This window comes from Apium graveolens, chromosome 7 (assembly GCF_009905375.1).
Source record: "Apium graveolens cultivar Ventura chromosome 7, ASM990537v1, whole genome shotgun sequence".
NCBI lineage: Eukaryota > Viridiplantae > Streptophyta > Magnoliopsida > Apiales > Apiaceae > Apium > Apium graveolens.
In genome coordinates this window covers 256,666,945-256,685,624 of record NC_133653.1, presented here as the reverse complement: position 1 = coordinate 256,685,624, position 18,680 = coordinate 256,666,945, and positions in this window count along the sequence as shown.

Genomic DNA, 18,680 nt, shown 5'->3' with positions numbered 1-18,680 from the left:
AAGTGGTTGAGAACCTCCAACATTTCTTCTGTCGGAGAGGTCCAGTTAGCAAGAGCAAGACATCACTCACCTAATAAGTAATAATCTCTAACAACCGCGTTTTACTCAATTTTACACGTACAATCTAGCCCTAGATATGATTATCTCAATCTAATCTAAATAGTGGCATAATTACCTTGGAGAGGTGTTCAACTCTTATTCATCCTAATTGCTTCGAGTAGTTGAGTGTTATTTGTGAATCCAATCTGCGATTAATACATATAAATCAAATAAGTATGTACGTGAGTAAACAAAATCAAACAGAGAAAGAAAGGATGTAAAAAAGGGAGGTCCCAGGATAAAATGAGGCAGCGGCGGCGTTACGGATAACGAGCACCATCAGCGACCTTGAACGGGTACGAAAATATCACCGACAGAGAGAGAGGTAGGGTTTGTGTTTAGGAGGACGACTGTGTATTATGAGTGAGTAAACCCTATAGCGAAAATATATAGGCTTAAAGAAACGTGTGTACTACTTCTCTTATTTAATTAAACGCGTTAATTGAATTTAATTCGAGAGTAAATTATTATCCGTAATTGAATCGAATTATAACTGTCAAATCAATTCATATTCGTATTTATAAAAAAAATACTGAATAATGAATATTTATTTAAGAGCCCAAGCCTAGTGGAAATAAACTAGTCCGTGATTATTCGGGCCAATTTTCTGCTATATTCGTGTACGCACGTCGCACACGCGGGGAAGCCCGAAGGCTTCGCAAGCCTTGGATTACCCCTCGAAATCCCACAATTTGCACCACCCTGTGCGCGCACGTAGGAGATGGAGCAACACATTACTAACACTTTTAAACACTACTAAAGTGTTGTGCTATATAAAGCAATGGAAACCCCTTTTCCATTTCAATATGGGATACAAGTTTTCACATCTACATTTCCACCTTCAAGGGACCAACTTTGTATGATCGTATCTCATTCATCCCTTAACCATTTTGAGTGTTTCAAAGTGCCTCGGAAAGCTCTCACGGAGGAGAACATACTCCAAGCGTCACCCACTCAAGAACGGCTCAAAATGACTTGACAATGTGGGGCTCAATACCCACATTTTCCAACAATCCCCAACATGGATGAGATTGATATTTCAGTAGCACACACCAGACAGACATACACGGAGTTTGACTTGGTGATAGTTTCTTCGATCAGATATAGCATACGATAGGTAGAGAATGCTCCTTGAACCTTCGCTCGACTAAGCATACCGACTTTACTAGTAGACAGTAGACGTGCTTGTCCTTGAACTGTTCGACCGTTTGTGTAAACGATGATATACTTATCACTATATCGTTTCTGACTCGTTCAGCTCTCATGAGTATGTCCATTTTGGCCATGGAACATCGTCCTAGTTCTGCAGGAGTTTCTAAAAAATTGTGCCTCGCAATTCTCCTTTGAAGCGGCCCCACTTCTCTCCCACATAGGTGGTCTTTATCTTATAGAGTAACCCGCGTTTACTCAACTGAATTCCATGCGTTCACTCCTGAACTCCATGTATTCGTCAAAGATCATTAAAAGCTCAAAGCTTAACCTCGTACCTTACGGGTCTCACTGTTTCCTCATCAAAGGAACAAGCCAGGGGTTACCCCCACAGTGATTTGGTCATCATGATTTAGTTGTCCCATTGAACCAAGTTCTTGGGATCTCCAGTCAGCAATGGTTGGGTGTCCACCATGATGCCCTTAAGCAATAGGCTTAACGTTCATCCCTCTCGATGATTTCTCAATCACTTCCCTTGATAACCCTTTGGTTAGTGGATCCGCGATATTATCTTTTGACGGTATATAGTCAATAGTGATAACACGGTTGAGATCAACTGTCTAATGAAACTGTGTCGTCATCGTATATGACGAGACTTTCCATTATACATCGTGCTCTGTGCTCTGCCAATAGCGGATTGACTATCACAGTGAATCCCTATTACAGTTACAGGCTTTGGCCATCTTGGAATATCCTCCAGAAACTGACGTAGATATTCAGCCTCTTCGGCGCATTTATCTAGTGCCACAAACTCAGCTTCCATCGTGGAATGAGTTATCACCGTTTATTTTGAGGATTTCCATGATATTGTCGCTCCAGCTAATGTAAACACATAGCCACTCGTAGACTTAAGTGCTTTCTTGCTAGATATCCAATTTGCGTCAGTATATCCTTCTAATACTGCTGGGTATCTGCCATAGTGCAGTCCATAATCTCGAGTTCCCCTCAAGTACCTTAGTACCCTTATGATCGCTTTCCAGTGATCAGCTCCCAGATTACTCGTAAACCTACTCAACTTGCTAATTGAGTATGCAATATCTGGTCTTGTACAGCTCATGAGGTACATCAGACTACCAATTATCCTCGAGTATTCCAATTGGGAAATAACTACACCTTTGTTCTTGGATAGGTGCAAAGTCATATCCACAGGTGTACTAGCTTTCTCAAAGTCATCCTTAAGAAACTTCTCAAGGATCTTGTCAACATAATGTGGTTGACTTAATGCGAGACCCTCTGATGTTCTAGAAATTTGAATTCCCGCAATTACATTTGCTAGTCCCATATCTTTCATGTTGAATCTTGATTTCAACATGTCCTTGGTAGATTTGATCACTGTATCATTGTTTCCGGCAATAAGTAGATCATCTACATATAGTGTCATCATGACATAGCCACTCTCGTTATCCTTGTAATAGGCACATCTATCACATTCATTAATTTTGAAGCCATTTGCCAGCACGACCTCATCAAATTTTTCATGCCATTTCATAGACGCTTGCTTCAAACCATACAATGATTTCACCAATCTAAAAACTTTCCTTTCTTGTCCTGGGACAACAAACCCTTCGGGTTGTTCCATATAGATTTCCTCATCTATGTCTCCATTTAGGAAAGCTATTTTCACATCCATTTGATGTACAGTTAGATTACGCATTGCAGCAATAGCAAACATCATCCTTATGGATGTTATTCTCGTTACAGGAGAATATGTATCAAAGTAATCAACGCCTTTTTGTTGCTTGTATCCTTTAATCACAAGTCCGGCCTTATACTTATCAATAGTGCCATCAGTTTACAACTTCTTCTTGAAAACCCACTTGCTACCTAATGGTTTGCAACCAGTTAGAAAGTCCGCTAGTTCCCAAGTATGATTCTGCATAACTGAATCAACTTCATTCTTGATGGCCTCTTTCCTCATAGGCCCATCAGGTAAGGTAACCGCCTCCTTATAGGTTTTTGGGTCACCTTCTTCGAGCAAATAAGTCATAAAATCAGACCCATAGGATTTCTCTATTCGTTGTATTTTGCTCCTTCTCATTACCCCCACATTTTCATCTTCACTTTCGTCACTCTCATTATCGTCATCTACAGACTCATGAGATCGTTTAGACATCGTAGGTTGTTGGTTTCCTGGATTACAGGGAAACATCGTCTCAAAGAATGAGGCATTCCTTGATTCCATAATGGTATTCTTTTGAATATCAGGAATCTAGGATTTATGAACAAGAAACCAATATGCAATACTGTGTGGAGGATATCCGATGAAGATACAATCCACAGTCTTAGGACCTATCTTCACCTTCTTCGGTGTAGGGATCAGTACCTTTGCAAGGCACCCCCACACTTTCAGGTGTTGATAACTTGGTTTCTTTTTCTTTCACATTTCATAAGGACTTACATCCTTATCCTTGCGCATCGTAATATTTAAAATATTATTTGCACTTAAGATTGCTTCTCCCCACATCGATTGTGGAAGCCCAGAGCTTAACAACATCGCATTCATCATCTCTTTTAGAGTGCGATTCTTCCTTTCAGCCACATCATTTGACTGAGGGGAGTATGGTGCAGTGACCTCATGGATTATACCATGTTGTGAATAGAATTCCCCAAACGGTTCAACATATTCACTTCCACGATCACTTCGTATCGTTTTGATTTTCTTAGTTTGTTGTGTCTCAACTTCTTCTTTATAGATTTTAAATTTATCTATAGCTTCGTCTTTGCTTTTCAACAAATATACATAGCAGTATTTTGTACAATCATCAATGAATGTAATAAAATACTTGTTTCCTCCTCGTGTGGGAGCGAATTTTAAATCACATATGTCACTATGTATTAGGTCTAGCACTTTGGTGTTCCTTTCTACACGTTTAAATGATGATCTCGTTAATTTTGCCTCAACACAAGTCTCACACTTATGTTTTGAATCAGTAGTAAGTTTTGGTATGTATTTCGTAAACGTTGTAAAGTGTCATAATTTACATGTCCTAATCTAGCATGCCATAAATTAGGAGACTCAAGCAAGTAAGCAGAAGAATTCTTCATTTCATTATCGTCCTTAACGGACATCACATTGAGCTTAAAAAGCCCATCGGTTACATAATCCTTGCCTACAAACATACCACTCTTAGACAAAATAACTTTATCTGACTCTATTACAATGCGAAAGTCATGCTTATTCAACAGAGAACATGACACAAGGTTCTTGCGAATATCAGGCACATAAAGTACATTCTTCAAAGTCAGATTCTTCCCAGAGGTCATCTTCAGGATCACCGTGCCTTCACCCTCAATGGTAGAAGTTGCTGAATTCCCTATGTGGAGCTTCTCACCAGCATCGGAAGCTTTGAGGCTAGAGAAAACCGCCTTGTCTGAGAAAACATGCATAGTAGCACCAGTATCAATCCATACATTCACGCGGATTAGAACCGACCAGATTCACTTCATAGATCGTAGCACAGAGGTCTATATCACCCATCTCCTTGGAGATATTATCAACCATGTTTGCTTCTTTCTTCTTGTTGGGCTTCTTGCAGTCAGAAGACCTATGACCAGCCTTATCACAGTTGAAGCACTTCCCTTGAAATTTCGACTTCGAAATCCCTCCCTTGGGTGCCAGCTTTGCCCCTTTACCAGAACTAGTCTTCTTGGGCTTGGAGCTTTGAGCATGCTCCACTATGTTTTCCTTCTCAGTGGCAATATTATCTTTCTTCTCGGACCCTCTGTTGTCTTCTTCAATATGAAGTCTAACAATAAGATCCTCCATAGACATCTCCTTTCGCTTGTGCCTAAGGTAGTTCTTGAAATTTTTCCATCCAGGTGGAAGCTTTTCAATAACAGCAGCGACTTGGAAAGACTCACTTATGACCATTCCCTCAGCATGAATGTCATGAATGATCACCTGCAGTTCCTGCACCTGACTGACCACAGTCTTAGAGTCTGCCATCTTGTAATCAAGAAAGCGGCCAACAATCCACTTCTTTGCCCCAGCGTCCTCGGTTTTATACTTATGGTCAAGTGACTCCCATAAGGCCTTAGATGTTGGCTTCGGGTTGTACACGTTATACAACGAGTCACACAAACAATTTAGCACATAGTTCCGACATATGTAGTCGGAGTGCTTCCAAGCATCCACAGCATACAAAGTCTGCGTGTTGCTCTCGCCAGTGAGCAATGGTACCTCTTCCTTCATGAAGCGATCCAGAAGCAACGTGGTCAGATAGAAGTGCATCTTTTGCTGCCAACGTTTGAAATTCGTTTCGTTGAACTTCTTAGGTTTTATAGCGTGTGCAGCAAGCACAGTTGGCATAACAGGTGCAGCAGGCACCGCATGTGGGACATATGGTAAGCACGTTTGTACTAAGGTGTATGCACACCAGTAGGCACCGCAGGTATAATCGGAGGAGTGAATCCTGCCGATATCTGTCCAAGAGGTGAAGGGTTTCGAGCACATAAACGCAACGGAAACAGTAATTAAAAATGAAAAAAAAATATAATTTTCGAAACCCGCCGTAGGATCCATGTGAAAAACATATATTTAATTCGTAGATCAGATTGTTTACCTTAAGAAGCTTTACGAATTGATTGACTAATGGAGATCCAAAACTTGTTCAATCACCACGCATCTCGCTATCACGATATACGCTCTATCGGTATCCACACGAATGCTTGAACTCAAGGATTGGATGTGTACTAGCACAAACTCGTTTCTTCTTGCTCTCTCCATCTTCTCTCTTGGTGGCTAGGATTTTAGTAAAAGTCCTTTTTTTATTTTCATCCAAAAATCAGCCACACAAGAGATATTATATAAAGAGTAGAAAAATGAATTATAACTCTTAACTAATTAGGAGTTATTATTAATTCGAAAATCCTATTTGTATTATAATTAAGTCTCACTTAATTATTTAACAAATAAATTTCATAATTAATATTAGTAAATTCGAATATCAATATTTATCTAATTAATTAAGTCATACTTAATTAATATTATAAATACTTCAAATTATTTTAATATAATTTAAATCCAATTCAAATTAAATAATCCTTCAAGCGTTCTTAGTGTGTGACCCTATAGGTTATTATTACGTTGGCAACAAATTTTAAATCTAATTTAAAATCGTAAACAATGAGTGGCATCTAGTAATACATCATTGCTACCCAAGTAATAATAATTGAATCGGTGATCGATTAAACCTTTTGTGAATAATGTACAATGTAATACAATTCCTTTAACCAAATATTATAGATTAAACTAGAGGCATGTAATGTGTCATCCTCATCACAGTTTAATCCAAGTTTCTTTGATCAATGAGTAGACTATCATATCAAATCAACATTTGAGCGTGACCACGCATTTCATAGTCTAGCTCACACAAGAGGCCAATAATATCACTCCTAAAATAGGAGGGTTAAATCCCATCTAGATCATTCATATTTCTCATACGATTCATAATATACCCAATATCAACTTTTATCATTACTCAGTCAAGGATAACTTTTAATAGAATCAATGTATATTAATTCTCGTATAGAAATATAATGACTTCAGGTCTAAGGACCGTTACATCATTATCACTGTGAGAATTACTTATGACACAACATACATGTAGAATCTCACATTGGGTCTGTTCAGCACCATGTACATATACATCTGCCTGTGTTTTTTACTTTAGTATCACTATACCTATGATCAATGAGATGTGATCATCAGTCAACAAACACACCAGTCTTAATGCATTATTATTGTCCCTTAATAATAATACTCGACTAGGGACCTTTAGGAATATTGATACTATTCTCATAATCTCATTTCTAAGTCACGTACTTAGAGATATAGAATTACATATCATATTCCAAGGACATTTATTAATCTAACATTTATATCGCAGTAAATTAAGAATTAATCAATTATAAATAGAATAATCGATAGAACATAAACATTAATAATCCTAATGTCTTAAACTAAAATATCATAGTGTTGTCTCTAGAGCACAAACACTAACAATCTCCCACTTGCACTAGAGTCAATCACCCATGTATCTAATACTCATGGAACTAGTATGACCATCGTACTTCTGCTGCGACAAAGCCTTAGTCAGTGGGTCTGCAACACTATCATTACTATGCACTTTACATTTATATCTCTTTAATCATTAATCTCATTAATAAGGCGATATTACCTAAGGACATGCCTAAACAGTCTTCATGGTTGTTTCAAAAAAAATATCAATATATTCGGCTTCCATAGAATCATCAATGTTCTTGTTGTGAACTATTCAAGCTAACATCAATTATATTTAGACAAAACACAAAACAGACATAAATTCATAATCATCTTTGTCTGTCCAAAAATTAGGTTCAGAAACTAGTATCAGTGTAACCCTTTACAATCAGTTCCCTATCTTCTCCATACACCAAAAATAAATCTTTAGTCCTCTTTAAGTACTTAAGAATATTCTTGAAAACTATCAAGTGACCCTCACCTGGATTAGACCGGTATCTGATCGTCATGCTCAAAGCATACGAAAACTCAGGATAAATACATATCATTGTACACATTATAGATCCAATTGCTGACGCATCTGGAACTTTCTCAAACGACCCTTATCATCTAATGATTTAGGGGGCAATTATCTTTTGAGATCACTATCCCATGAGAAATCGAAACATATCCTTTCTTTGTCTCTTTCATCATAAAATGATGTAATACTTTATCAATGTATGTACTCCGACTAGGTCGATTAATCTGTTCAATCTAACTCTATAGATCTTGATCCCTAATATATAGGTAGCATCGCCTAAGTCTCTCACCGAGAAACTACTTCATAACATTTACTGATGATTTCAGTAGATATGGATATGTGGTTCTTATGAAGAACAAATCTGATTCTTTTGAAATGTTCAAAGAATATAAGGACGAAGTAGAAAAGAAAACAAGGGAAAAGTATAAAAGTTTTACGATCAGATTTAGGAGGAGAATACTTAAACCTCAATTTCAAGAGTTTCTTGAAGGAGTGTGATAGTGTATCATAACTTACTCTTTCTGGAACACCTCAATGAAATAGAGATTCTTAGAGGATAAATCGTACCTTGTTGGACATAGTGCGATCGATGATGAGTCAAGCAGATCTTCCATTCAGTTTCTAGGGTTATGCTCTAGAAACGGCTGCATATACACTTAACCAAGTTCCGACTAAAGCGGTTCAAAATACTCCGTCTGAGATATATAATGATAAATGTCAAAGCATGTCATTTATGAAAATTTGGGGACGTGAAGCGTTTGTAAAACGTTTAGCCTCTGACAAGCTTGGACCAAAATTAAATAGATGATATTTTGTGGGATACCCAAGTGAGACTAGGGTATAGTTTTTATAATCCTTCTGGGAACAAAGTGTTTGTTGCTCGGGCCGTTGTATTTCTTAGGGGAGAACTACTTTCTAAGAAAATCAGTGGGAGGATAATACATCTCGATGAAGATCGAGAACCATATGATAATATTAAACCAGAGTTGGAATAAGATCAGGATGTACATCAAAAATGTTGAAAGTAATCATGTCCAAGAAACACAGGTTATTCGTAGATCTAGTAGTATTCACCATGAGCCCGGGAGAAATTATGAATTTCTTTTGACTCAAGATGGTGATATGATGCTTACGGATAATGATAAGCCTATCACCTACCAAGATGCTATGAACAGTTCAGACTCCAAGAGATGGCTAGAGGCCATGAAATCCGAGATGGAGTCCATGTATTAAATTAAAATACTGACTTTAGTTGATCCACGCGAAGGGGTAAAACCTATAGGGTGCAAGTGGGTTTTCAAGAAGAAAACTGACATGGATGGTAAAGTACAGACTTATAAGACGCGACTAGTGGCAAAAAGGTTTCAAACAAATTCATGGTATAGACTATGATGAGACTTTTTCATTGGTTACTATGGTCAAGTCTATCAGGATTTTGTTAGCAATAGTTGCTTACTTTGACTATGAGATTTGGCAAATGGATGTCAAAACTGCTTTCTTAAATAGGAGCCTTGAACAAGATGTATATATGATACAACCTGAGGGTTTTATCGATCCAAAATTTGCTAAGGTAGTTTGTATGTTGCTTCTATCTATTTATAGATTGAATCAAGCCTCAGGGAGAATGAATATTCATTTTGATGAAACGGTCAAAGAGTTTGGTTTTATTCAAAATGAAGATGAACCATGTGTTTACAAGAAGGTTAGTGGGAGCCATGTGACATTCCTAATATTATATGTAGATGACATATAACAGATATGGAATGACATACCTTCTCTACAGGCTGTTAAGACTTGGTTGAGAAATAGTTTCTCGGTGAAAGACTTAGGCGATGCTACCTATATATTAGGGATCAAGATATATAGAGATAGATTGAAAAGATTAATCGACCTAGTCAGAGTACATACATTGATAAAGTATTACATCATTTTATGATGAAAGAGACAAAGAAATGATATGTTTCGATGTCTCATGGGATAGTGATCTCAAAAGATAATTGTCCCCTAAATCATTAGATGATAAGGGTCATTTAAGAAAGTTCCATATGCATCAGCAACTGGATCTATAATGTGTACAATGATATGTATTTATCCTGATGTTTCGTATGCTCTGAGCATGACGAACAGATATCAGTCTAATCCAGGTGCGGGTCACTTGATAGTTTTCAAGAATATTCTTAAGTACTTAAAGAGGACTAAAGATTTATTTTTGGTGTATGGAGAAGATAGGGAACTGGTTGTAAATGGTTACACTGATACTAGTTTTTGAACCTAATTTTTGGACATACAAGGATGATTACGAATTTATGTCTATTTTGTGTTTTGTCTAAATATAATTGATGTTAGCTTGAATAGTTCACAGCAAGAACATTGATGATTCTATGGAAGCCGAATATATTGATATTTTTTTGAAACAACCATGAAGACTGTTTAGGCATGTTCTTAGGAAATATCGCCTTATTAATGATATTAATGATTAAGGAGATATAAATGTAAAGTGCATAGTAATGATAGTGTTGCAGACCCACTGACTAAGGCTTTGTCGCAGCAGAAGTACGATGGTCATACTAGTTCCATGAGTATTAGATATATGGGTGATTGGCTCTAGTGCAAGTGGGAGATTGTTAGTGTTTGTGCCCTAGAGACAACACTATGATGTTTTAGTTTAAGACATTAGGATTATTAATGTTTATGTTCTATCGATTATTCTATTTATTATTTATTAATTCTTAATTTACTGCGATATAAATGTTAGATTAATAAATGTCCTTAGAATATGATATGCAGTTCTATATCTCTAAGTACGTGACTTAGAAATGAGATTATGAGAATAGTATCAATATTCTCAAAGGTCCCTAGTCGAGTATTATTATTAAGGGACAATAATAATGCATTAAAACTGGTGTGTTTGTTGACTGATGATCACATCTCATTGATCATAGGTATAGTGATACTAAAGTCAAAAACACAGGAAGATGTATATGTACATGGTGCTGGACATACCCAATGTGAGATTCAACATGTCTGTTGTGTCATAAGTAATTCTCACAGTGATAATGATGTAATGGTCCTTAGACCTGAAGTCATTATATTTCTATACGAGAATTAATATATATTGATTCCATTAAAAGTTATCCTTGACCGGGTAATGATAAAAGTGGACATTGGGTATATTATGAATCGTATAAGAAATATGAATGATCTAGATGGGATTTAACCCTCCTATTTTAGGAGTGATATTATTGGCCTCTTGTGTGAGATAGATTATGAGATGTGTGACCACGCTCAAATGTTGATTTGATATGATAGTCTACTCATTGATCAAGAAAACTTGGATTAAACTATGATGAGGATGACACATTACATGCCTCTAGTTTAATCTATAATATTTGGTTAAAGGGATTATATTACATTATACATTATTCACAAAAGGTTTAATCGATCACCGATTCAATTATTATTACTTGGGTAGGAATGATGTATTACTAGATGTCGCTCATTATTTAAGATTTTAAATTAGATTTAAAATTTGTTGTCAACGTAATAATAGCCTATAGGGTCACACACTAAGAATGCTTGAAGGATTATTTAATTTAAATTGGATTTAATTTATATTAAAGTAATTTGAATTATTTATAATATTAATTAAGTATGACTTAATTAATTAGATAAATATTGATATTCGAATTTTTTAATATTAATTATGAAATTTATTTGGTAAATAATTAAATGAGACTTAATTATAATACAAATAGGATTTTCGAATTAATAATAACTCCTAATTAGTTAAAAGTTATAATTGATTTTTCTACTCTCTATATAATATCTCTTGTGTGGCTGATTTTTGGGTGAAAAGGGACTTTTACTAAAACCCTAGCCACCAAGAGATAAGAGGGAGAGAGCAAGAAGAAACGAGTTTGTGCTAGTACAAATCCAATCCTTGAGTTCAAGCATTCGTGTGGATACCGATAGAGCGTAGATCGTGAGAGCGGGATGCGTGGTGATTGAACAAGTTTTGGATCTCCATTAGTCAACCAATTGGTAAAGTTTCTTAAGGTAAACAATCTGATCTACGAATTAAATATTATTTTTCACATGGATCCTGCGGCGGGTTTCGAAAATTCTGTTTTTTTTACGTTTTTAATTACTGTTTCCGTTGCGTTTATGTGCTCAAAACCCTTCAATGTGATCATCAGTTAACAAACAAACCAGTCTTAATGCATTATTATTGTCCCTTAATAATAATACTTGACTAGGGACCTTTAGAAATATTGATACTATTCTCATAATCTCATTTCTAAGTCACGTACTTAGAGATATAGAATTGCATATCATATTCTAAGGACATTTATTAATCTAACATTTATATCGCAGTAAATTAAGAATTAATAAATTATAAATAGAATAATCGATTGAACATAAACATTAATAATCCTAATGTCTTAAACTAAAACATCATAGTGTTGTCTCTAGGGCACAAACACTAACAAGAGGAACACTAAACTGCCCAATGACAGTGTGTCCCACAGGCACATGTACCGAAGGCACATGTCCAACAGGTGTTTGACCCCCATCAGATCTGTGCGTTAGGGTTGATCGCCTGCTGGTGAACCCCATCAGATCCAGTGATCTGTGCGTTGGGATCAGCCGTCATGTTCATCGGATCGTTCAGAGTTTGGTTCTCCATCGATCTGTTACTCAACAAAACAAGTAGATACAGATATATCAGTCACAAATGTATAAAATAAATAGCTTTAAGATTGTGAATACAATCTGCGATTAATACATATAAATCAAATAAGTGTGTGCGTGAGTAAACGAAATCAAACAGAGAAAGAAATGCTATAAACAAAGGGAGATCCTCGAGTCCAGTTGAAACTGTCTCCTTAAAGTTATTTCGTCTCTCACCGTATGTGCGAGTTGATAGCCTCCCAGGATAAAACGAGCCAGCGGCGGCGTTACGGATAACGAGCACCTTCAGCGAGCTTGAACGGGTACGAAACTATCACTGACAGAGAGAGAGATGTAGGGTTTGTGTTTAGGAGGACGGCTGTGTATTATGAGTGAGTAAACCCTAAAACCTATAGTGAAAATATATAGGTTTAGAAAAACGTGTGTACTACTTCTCTTATTTAATTAAACGCGTTAATTAAATTTAATTCGAGAGTCAATTATTATCCGTAATTGAATCGAATTATAATTGTCAAATCAATTCATATTCGTTTTTATAAAAATAAATACAGAATAATGAATATTTATTTAAGAGCCCAAACCCAGTGAAAATAAACTAGTTCGTGATTATTCGGGCCAATTTTCTGCTACATTTGTGTCCGCACGTCGCACACGCAGGCAAGTCCGAAAGCTTCGCAAGCCTCGGATTACCCTTCGAAATCCCACAATTTGCACCCCCTGCGCACACACGTAGGAGATGGAGTAACACCTTACTAACACTTTAAACACTACTAAAGTGTTGTGCTATATAAAGCAAAGGAAACCCCTTTTCCATTTCAATGTGGGATACAAGTTTTCACATCTACATTTCCACCTTCAAGGGACCAACTTTGTATGATCGTATCTCATTCATCCCTTAATCATTTTGAGTGTTTCAAAGTGCCTCGGAAAGTACTCACGGAGTAGAACATATTCCAAGCGTCACCCACTCAAAAACGGCTCAAAATGACTTGACAATGTGGGGCTCAATACCCACATTTTCCAACATTATTAACGTGTAACTTGTACGTAAAATTATCGGGTTAAATATCAGAGTGGTCACTCAACTGAAGTTCATATATCAGTTTAATCATCAAACTTGACGGGGTATCATTTGGATCACTAAAGTAATAATAAATATCAAACAGATACTTCAAAATATGTGCTCGAGAATTAAAATTTATTTTATGGAGTTCTAAACATTTTTTTTAAATCTTATTACAACCAAATAAAAAGTTATGAATTCATAGTATTTTAGATGATTTTTTGAGATTTTTAAAATTTTATCTACTAATCATTTTTATTTAAATAAAGCAAATGACTACAAAATTAAAAATAAATAGTAGATAAATTTAAAAAAATCTTATTATATTATAGAAAATACTAGAATTCATACATTTTTATTTGGTTGTAATAGGATTCAAGCAAAATATATAGAACTCCATAAAATAAATTTTAATTCTTGAGCACATATTTTGAGGTATATGTATGATATTTATTATGACTTTAGTGATTCAAATGATACCCTGTTAATTTTGATGACAGTTGAGTGATCACTTTGATATTTAACCCTAAAATTATCCCTAAAATTATCGTATGAACTTAATCATGTTTAGGTATCCTGATTCTCCTAGGACAAAGTTAATAATAATTACCGAAAATATATTATATGTAAAATAGACATATAATTGTTTGGTTAGCACCAAAAAAACATAGAATCGTTTGGTTTAGTCGTCTTATAGGATACTTTTATCTCCCAATGGCAATCAATTAAAGAAATAAAATTCTAAACCAGATCACATCTAATTTTAGGCTATTTTTCCTTTTTACTAAACTATTTTAGGCTAAACTGAATGTAAGATCATTTTTCTGCTAGACCACAAATAAGGAAAAAGGATTTACCAGCGATGAATTCGTTTCTAATAGCTAAACACAATTACAAACCTTATAATGGTAGATCAAGAAAAATCATTTTATTTGTCTTTTTGAAAAGAAAATTGTACCTAATTATTTTTAATTTCTGCATTTAAGGTGAGATTTTGTAATTTTTTTTAAAAAAAATATTCTTACTCACTCCGTCCAACAATATAACTCATTTTTGAAAAATTACGCATATAAAAAAGTGTTAATTATATGTTATTTTTTCACTTATATCCATCACAAATGCATGAATGTACAGTATAATATTACTCAAACTTCATTAATTATTATACAATAACTCAATAAGGATAGGTTCGGAAGAATATAAACTTTTTATATTAAAAAGTAAAAATGTACATGTATTGTAGGGGATTCTCTCAAAAGATTGAGTAGGGCTTGGTACGGAAAGTGACCGATACATGAATAATTTTGATTCGTGAGTGAGTATATATACACATGAGATCTTATATTTTTGGCAAAAATTTGAAGATTTTAACATTTTTCCGAAGAATCTATTTCTGTAAAACAAGAATCTACCAATATATAGGTTCTTGGGAGTATATTGAACAGTATAGTTTAAGCTAAAATTGACCCTGCGAGTAATTGCTCTGCCAAAAATTTGGGAATTAGCGGACGAGTTTGAACAGATAAATTGTAGCATTTGGCGTTACTATCTGAAAGCAAAAAGAAATGCCGCTGCTCCTGCGCCTTGATTTCTGATTTTATATTCTTGTAACCTACAAACTACAAGTCCAACATTACACTGCTTTCTGCGTAGTGCGTATATTTTGCTTGCATGTGACTTTTTTTTTACTATATGGTTTTTCTCTGTTTCTTTTTTATAGTTTTATAATTTTTTTAACACTCATTTTTAAATTTTTAAGTGTTTTGATTGTATAGTTAAAATAATAATTTACAAATTTTCTTTTTTTAAATTAAAATATATAATTTAAATTATTTTATCAAAAAAAATAATTAAAAATAATAATTTTTATTATGCGTTCAATACATTTTGAGATGTATGGAAAAAAATGAAAAGATAATTAAAGTGAAATAGAGGGGATAGTTTCAACTTTCAAACCATCGGTCTTGGCTATTCATTTAGAAACTAGCAGATGGAGAGTGTATTAAATACAATGAAAATACAAGATACTGTACTACATTTATAACACAAATAAATCTGTAGTTAATATTTATCAAATATTTTTCACAAAAAAAAACATATTATCTATTTTCATATCTTATAAAATCACCAAACAAAATTAATAAGAGTAAATTATATAGGGGTGACCGCATTTTACAAAAAAATTCGACATAATGGCCAGATTTTCAAATTTTCAAAATAATGTCATTAATTTGAAAATTATTTCATTATTTCGACATAATGTCATAATTTTTAAATTTTCAACATAATATCATAATGACAATATGACATTATTTCGAAAATTTAAAAGTGTAGCCACTATTTTAAAAATAAGTGTAAAGTACGACCACCGATATGCAAATTACTCTTTAAACATATTGGTTAAAGGAGAAGACTTGACGGGAGTTGACAACAATCATGTTTTTGAAAGGCGGGGAAAAAAGTTGGCCACTGTTTGGATAATTTAAAATTTTAGCCACTATTTTGAAAATTGGTGTAAAATACAGTTAACACTCCGTATTTAAGATTGACAATTTCGAGACATTTCAAATTTAATGTCTAGAACTTATTATGCGATTGAAATTTCTGAACACGGGACTGATATCATGTTATACATATATCGGTTTTAATCGGATCGAAAACTAAATTATCTGGATCCATATATTTTATTAAACAAAATAACTTAATAAGTTTTTAATACATAAAAAATTGAAGAGGTTCCTATTAAAACCAGTTTTCTAACAATGAGCCGATCGACCGATTAATCGGAGTTCGGACGGGCCTCGTCTCGATTAATCGTTAATTGGGTCAAAGAACGATTTTTTAGAAAATCGGTCAAAAATCGGGCAGTTAGGGAAAAAACGGTCGAATCTAAAAGAAAAATTAATTTTTTTTGAAAATAATAACTAACATTTAACATTTAACAATTAATAATAATAATATATTAATATATGGACTCTTTTACATACAGAAACAATCGTATATTGATATATTCATAAATCCGTTACACAAATCCCTAATTGAATTACTCTCAAATCTCAACACTCAACTCGCTTGCTTGATCGATCAACAATCTTAAGGTATTCTAAATTTATTCAACAATGATTACATTTTTCATATTTGTATTGTTTTGTCTTATCCTCACTCGATTTATTTTAAATCTTAAGGTTTAAACTAGTAGGTAGTAATTTTCTGACTATCAAGTAAGAGTGAGTAATGAGTAGTAATTAATTAGTATAAACAACTTAACTATCAATCATGTACTGGTGATGGTGTTTTTTTTGTAAATATTATCGTTTAAACATCAATATTGAATTAATGATATATGATTTTTTTTTGTAAATTTTATGGAAGGTTAGTGACATTTAAATAGAATTATTATTTATTAAATAAATTGTTCCGATTAATGCTCCGATAATCAATCTGATTAATCACCAATTATCTGAATATTCATTGAAAGGTTCTTTCACCGAATAATCCCGATTTTCGTTTTTTTAGAACATATGTTATAGTCCTTAGGCAACTAGTCTGTATAGGGGGAACTTGGCTCCGTTGCATTTCTGAGTCACTTGAACCGAATATTTGCAAAACTAGCCTATCTGAACAAAATTTTGCAAAACTAGCCCACTACGCCACTTGAAGTGGCGTGGGGTTCTTGCTGCGCCACTTCAAGTGGCGTAGTGTGTATTTATTTATTTTTGTTTACTTTGCACTTCCTCTGTTTTCCAACCGAACAAATCATTTATTCATGTTTAACAAGGTTTTTTAGGGGATTTGCAAACATAATATATTCGTATAATTTTATTTTATTTTTGACTTATATTGTAGTAAAAGTATAATATATCCGGTTGACGGAAAAAATGAAGAGAAAAAAATTAATGAAAATATATTTGTTGACACCCGAAAATGGTGTATTGAAAAGAAATGTGAACTAGTATAACGAAGAGTGATTTTTAAATTTTTTGAAAATATAGTTATTTACTCCAAATTTTAAATTTTGTAACTTTATATAGTAAGATGTGTAGACTACTTTGACTAATAAAATTCAATTTAAGAAAAAAAAATTAGATAAATGATTTTTAGCCACCCGAAAATGGTAAGAAGGTAAAGAAAAAGTTAGAAATAATAGAGTAAATTGGCAAAATATATTTTTCATAGAATGGGCATACTAAATTTGAAATTACAATTTTATAGAATGACGCAGTATAGATTACTATGCTCCAATTTTTGTTTTCTGTTAAAAATGAATAGAAAGTAGCAAATATGAAACATTTATTGCGATTATTATGTAGGAATTTTTTGTTATCTCGAATACAACTTCAAGATTGAAACTACAATAACTTCAAAGCACCAGTACTTGAAAATACAACTAGATTGAAAATAAGCGGGGACAATCCCAGCTTCGAATTTATTAAATTCGAGCGTCGTTGATGGTGCTTTCCACTTCCCGCACCTTCTCAACCACCTGAGCACGAATCGCAACCAACTTCTCTTGATAATATGCCCACAATTACATATTCAAGTCATAGTGTTTCCTGTCCATCTCCTTGTAAAGTTGGTAAACAATTTCCAAAGCACGGTCTGTCAGCGGCTCATCGAGCCAAATAAAGTAAGCACACTTCCGGCTAGCACACCTCTCCCAATGCCTACCGGCATATTCACCGGTTCACGTATTAGATATCCCGGATTCCACGCCACATAAACACATTTCTTGCTTCTTCATAACAATAATGGTTAAGATAAATATGTATGGGATTATAAACTTATATTGGAGATGACAATTGGAAATTGGTATTTATAGGCATAAAATTAAAGCAACCTTATCCTTTTGGATTCACATCTTATCCCAGTAGATTTTGTGGTCATCACTTTTGATTGACATATTATCCTTTTGATTCAATTGTCAACAGGTTAAAGTAGAAGTCACATGCATTCTGATTGTATTAATTTGAATTGACTACTCACTGTGTTTATTGAAGTTTGCACAAAATTATTGTAATTGTATAGTCACTTTAACATGTGAATGAAGATTGAACAAGCAATTTGAAATTGTCCCCTGTTGTTGACAAGATTTCAAT